Genomic DNA, 6,000 nt, shown 5'->3' on the forward strand with positions numbered 1-6,000 from the left:
TTATTTATTTTACTTGATTTATTTTATTTTATTTTATTTTATTTATTTATTTATTTATTATTTTTTGATTTTTGTGGTATAGGCGGTATATATGGAGCGAATGTATGTATGTATAGTGTTTTATTTTATTTTAGTTTTATTCACCGTCATCATTATTATCATTCTTTTTCTTTTCATTTTCTTTTCCAGTTTTTTCATTTATTTTTTCATTTATTTTCCCTTTATTATTAATTATTATTATTATTTTTGTATTGAAGGTATGTCAGACTATCTTCTATGTATGTACATATGTTCTTCCATGAGAGAGATTATTATATACATATATGTCATGTTATACATATTATATATACTCTATTATATGTTTTTAAACGTTTTCATTAAAGTGGTGGTGATGGTAGGGTTAAGACTATGAATCCTCCCCCTCCCCCTCCCCGTGCTATTGTCCAATGGGATTATTCCTTCCCCTTTATTAACTAGATGGTGGAGCCTGTCCGTGACTTTGATAAAGCGTCTTGGCACGCGAAACATGTCAGTCACGGCTCACCAGTACAATCTTTGATGCCCCTATATGTTTGCAGCAAGCACACTGCAGCTGATGTGTAGTGCCGACACTCGGGAAATCCTCTCAGTGACACTAGCGCCAGCATCTCTACTGCTCGTTTTCTGCCCACACTGATTGGTGCTTTGAGTCACCTGACGCTGGATCGAAGGTGTCCGGACACCTCCTGCTTTCTGTGTGACTCCATCAGGCTACCATCCCCCTTTCCTCGCTCCCGTGTGACGCGGCTGCGTCACTGAACCGGCTTGGTGGCTCCCCTCCAGGACTTCCCCTGCCGCTGGAGATCTCTGTTTGCGAGGAAGGTTTCCTTTCCATCAGCCCCTGAGCTAGTGGTCTTTAAACGGCAGTATCCATCTCTGCATGGATATAACTTCTACATCTGCTCCCAGTGTGGCTGTCATCATCCCACCAACGGATTCCATCTCCCTGCATTGAGACGTAGAAGCGGCTGCTTTTGTTGAGGTATTGCATTACCTCTGCATACAAGTGTATGCACACTACTTGGATTCACTCCTAAACATCTCCCCCGAAGTGTATGTGTTTTCACTCTACCATCTCCACGTGAACTGCTGCTTATGTTATGCGGACTATTGTTATTAGTATTTTTAAAAAAATTTAATGTGCTTTTTTCCTGTGTGCTATTAGTGGCTACTTCCATTTTTTTAAAAAATTTTCAAATTTTTTTTCAACTTTTCAATTTTTCATGCATATATGTTTTTCCACACATTACAGACTATAAAGTGACATTCACTTAACCCTTGTGCGCTGTATGTTTTTGTTCTTTTACTAGGGGAAAGGAAGCTGTTTAGGAAAAAAAAAACATACCTTTACAAACCCTTTAAGATATATATCTTCCAATTATTTTGATATAATAAAGTGCTTTGAAAGAACAGGGATATAGTATGAGTAGGAGCTTTTGTAATCCCCACTAAATTGGCAATAAATTCTGTTTACGCTTTTTTTCCCCTATGTATTTATGTATAGTTTAAATGTACTGAGTAGGAAAACTATAAAACTCTTTTTAGCAGAAGCTCAAAAAAAATTCCCAATGGTAAAAAATATACTTCTTTACAAGCACGATGTTACAGATGGTGCACCTATCAAAATGATTTAGGAAGCTAATCTGGTCTCTGTTGAAATGTCATTCCAAGAGGCACAGTAAAGGTAACATGATCCCATGCCTATACACAGCATTATTTGCAAGCAATATCAATTTCGGAAAATGGTAACATTGTATGTTTCATTATATATTTTAAACAATATATGAAATTCACATTATGAATGTGTTGATATGAGCTTATTAAATAAATATTGTTTGTGAAGCATAATTGAAAATGCTAGTTGATTTTGCATAATTTCCCAGGCTTAGAGCCTCACTGTATAAAAAAACGCAGCTTCACTTCATCATCCAGTGTATATGAAGTACCAGACAGTACAGGGCCCCACCAGAACCTAACCTACTGACGTGTTTCACCCTGCTAGATTAATCATAACCCTATCATTAGGTCTGTTTTGTGAAATGCGTCATTGAGGTCTTGGTGGGGCTGTGTGCTGTCTGGTACAATAAAGCTTTCTACAAACTGAGCGTAGCAGTGTTCTTTACACTGTTTAGTCATGTGTGGTAGAATGGTGGCTAATAGCACCTGGCCACCGGAGGAAAGAGCAGAACATCGGGTCAGACTGAAGCATTTGTATAGGTCGTAAGTCAAGCTGACCTAGGTGTACATAGAAACAATATAGTAGATTATATCAATTAAAGTGGTTGTAAAGGCTGAAGGTTTTTTTTACCTTTATGCATTCAATGCATGAAACAAAAACATCTTCTGTATGCTGCTCTCCCCCCACAGACCCTCCAAATACTCTCTGGAGCCCTCTCTTGATTCAGTGATGTGCATGAGAGCCTCAGTTGTCCCAGGTCTCTCTCTCGGGAGTGAGCACACATCAGTGCCCCCATACTGTAGCTATTGGGGGCACTGATCAAAGGGGAGGAACCAAGAGCGTCGGGCGGGGGACTGGAAAAGAAGAGGATTTGGGCTGCTTTGTGCAAAACCATTGCACAGAGCAGATAAGTTTGACGTGTTTGTTATTTAAAAATAAATACTCATCCCTCAGCAGGAGACAATGCTTGATGATTGGTGGTCTATGAGCCCTGGCTATATTCCAAACTGTTTCATTTTTGCCACCATTCACACCTGCTCGATTTTACCTCTACTAATGTATAGACTATTGTCAGTTTTTACTTTTATGTGGTTTAGTATCACTGTGCAGTCTGGTCTATCATTTAAGGTCTATTCTATAGCCTAAGATTGGCCCTGATAGCTACAGGACCCTGCCCAGGCTTGATATGCCACTCCATAAGTTTCTGGGGGCACCTGTGTTTCAGAGTGTGAACATAAAACACTGTCACCAGGTGGCTTGTAAAAGTAAAGAGGGGTGAAACTGTAGTTATAGCATCTGAGCGTGTTCCTTTACATTACATGGTTGTGATGTCACAGAAGATTGTTTTTAGTAATCCATTGTGTTTTAGTATGTTCTTATGTCCCTTCCCTAATGCTTGTGTGTTAGGTAGTACAGCCCTAGCCAAGCCTCTTTCTAAGGAATAGCTTTATGGTCTGGATAGTAAGCAGCCTTTGGGAAGTGATGAGACTTTGAAACCAAAATGCTTTTTTACATTTAAAAAATATCTGGAAATCATCCTTTGTTACATGCCAAGTAGGGAAAAAATAATTAGTTTATACTCTTAGGCCCAGATTCACAAAAGAGATACGACGGCGTATCTCCTGATACGCCGTCGTATCTCTGTTTTAGGGTCTTCCTAACTATGCGACTGATTCATAGAATCAGTTACGCATAGTTAGCCCTAAGATCCGACAGGTGTAATTGAATTACACTGTCGGATCTTAGGATGCAATACCTTGGCCGCCGCTGGGGGGAGTTTGCGTCGTAAACCAGCGTTGGGTATGCAAATTAGTAGTTACGACGATCCACAACGGTTTTTCGCTACGTCGCTGCTAGTCTAGTTTCCCGTCGCAAAGTTAGTCGTCGTTTTAGCTGCCCTAACTTTACACAGCCCACGTATGTGCTGTATAAAGTATGGCCGTCGTTCCCGCGTCGAAATTTAAAATGTTTTTGTTCTTTCTTAAGATGTCCGGGAATACGAAAGTACGCTACGCACGTCGCCGTTCGAAAAAATTACGTCACTTCGCACAAAGCACGGCGGGAATTTCAAAACGGAGCATGCGCAGTAGGTCCGGCACGGGAGCGCGCCTAATTTAAATGGCACACGCCCCTTTGAATTACGCGGGCTTATGCCGGAGGCCGCCGGCGTAAATTTTCATGCAAGTGCTTGGTGAATCTGGACCCCTGTCTTCTAGGTGAGTTGACATCAGTGTATTTTTGCAAGTTGGCAAGTTGTCACACTGACCATACAGGCTGTCTCTCAGGAGGTATGTTCTTTCAAAGCAACATGTAAAACAAAACAGTCATGAAAGAACCTGTAAAAAGATTTTAGGCCCTCTGTATCTGCTGAGTAGGTCATCTGAATAACTGCTAAGAAGACAGATTGCAGGGAGTTGGCAACCTTATCCCTGAAATTAAAGTTTCCCCCACAAAGGTCTCAAGGGACCGTCATCTACTTCTAAGATACTTGCAGTCTGTGCTTTTACCTTCAGACCACAGCTACCAAGTATCAAAGAGCAAAAAGTGAAGATAGTACTTTACCGTAACTTGCTAAAGGGAGAAGCCTAGACTTGGACTATTGTTTAGTCACTTTGAAACCCAACTAACCTGTGATTTTGCAACATCCTAATTCAGTGTAATATTGGCAATTTTTTGAACATCACAGTTGCTAGAATAATATATTATAAATAATTATTTAGCCCTTCTACGCTAAATACAGGGAGTATACTTGATAGAGATGTTTTCCTTATTGATATTTTTTTTTTCTACAGCACAATCCAAGATCTTTGTTTTAAAAAGTTTGACTCTTTTCGACACTACGTGCCGGTTCACACAGGGACAACACGACTTACAGCGCGACTTTGCAAGGCGACTTGGAGACGACTTCAGTGCAACTTAGAGCGACTAACAGGTGACTTTGCCATTGGCCAATCACAGCTTATCTGCCCTTGTGACATCATTCTTGTTCCTGTTCTTCCTTGTTCCCTGTTGTTCTGTGTCCTTAATGCTCTCTTTGCGTTTCTGGATCCATCCAATCATTGCCAATAGAGGCCAGTTCTGGGCCATGTATGAGTATTTGCATGGTTTTGAGGACAAGATTGCAAGGCAAGTACATATTGTGACAGGAAGTCAGGTAAATCTGTGGGTGTTGTCACAGATGGGAGATACATTTCTGCCTTGTTTAGACAATATACCAATTATTATCAGGTGTCGGCTGCAGAAGCAGCCAGAAAGATTTAAGGGCGTTGAAAAACTTCAGCTGTTCAGAATGAGGCAACTAAGGCCTCTATAAGTAATCCAGAGGATTACTACTGATTGCTGCATCCTGAGGCTTTTTTACTGAAGGAGTGCAGTGAACAGAAAGACTTCTGAAGAGGTGAGGTGCTGTTGATTTTTCTGTGTGATTTTTTCTCTGTGTTTTTCTGCTGTATGACCAGCTGTGCCAGACTCCATAGATAGGTTCCTGTGTGGTGAAGGTAGACGCCCCAAGTGGCCAGGGTTTATTTTATGTTTGATTTTGTTTATGCTGTTTGGATGCTTGCACTTGTTTCCAGCAAGATGGAAGAATAAACCAAACTCTTTGTTTTCAACCGTCTTCGGCTGTTTCTCTGTATCGTTCAGTGTGTAGTGAACCCATCCAGGGGGTCACACACCCCCGCTACCGAGCTAACCCCTTACAATATGCTATATGTGTATATACATATGAATTAGCCTATTTTTAATTTATTTGTTTTTTACTACGGATCTTTTGCTAGACAAAGTCCTTATGAGCCCCAAAGATTAGATATATATTTTGTAGCATTGTCCCTAGAGAATAAAATGGCGAATGTTACTATTTAGCAGAATTGGTTGTTATCCACCTATGCTGACTATCCACTCTACTCAATGTTACTGGGGTGATGGGTGAACTTGCATGCATCACCCCGGCAGAACCCCTTAAATCAGAGGCCACATATTTGCATATGGTAGGCTAAGCGGTAATGTGTGTGTGTGTGTACCTACCATTGGTTGATATTTCTTATTTTAAATATAGTAAATTACCTTATTTTTTCATTTTTTATTACAGTTTTGACTAATTGCTTGGTGTGGGTGAAATCTATCTGGAGCGACAGAATACATCACATAGGAGGAGTATCTTACGTACTGAAAGACTTATTATTACACTAAGGTAAACTATCTTTTTTTTTATGCACATTAGTAGCATACTTTCCACATTATAGTAAAGTCCAGCCTAAGCTCATTTGTCTGGTCTTCTCCAACGG

The sequence above is a fragment of the Rana temporaria genome, chromosome 4 (assembly GCF_905171775.1).
Source record: "Rana temporaria chromosome 4, aRanTem1.1, whole genome shotgun sequence".
Lineage (NCBI taxonomy): Eukaryota > Metazoa > Chordata > Amphibia > Anura > Ranidae > Rana > Rana temporaria.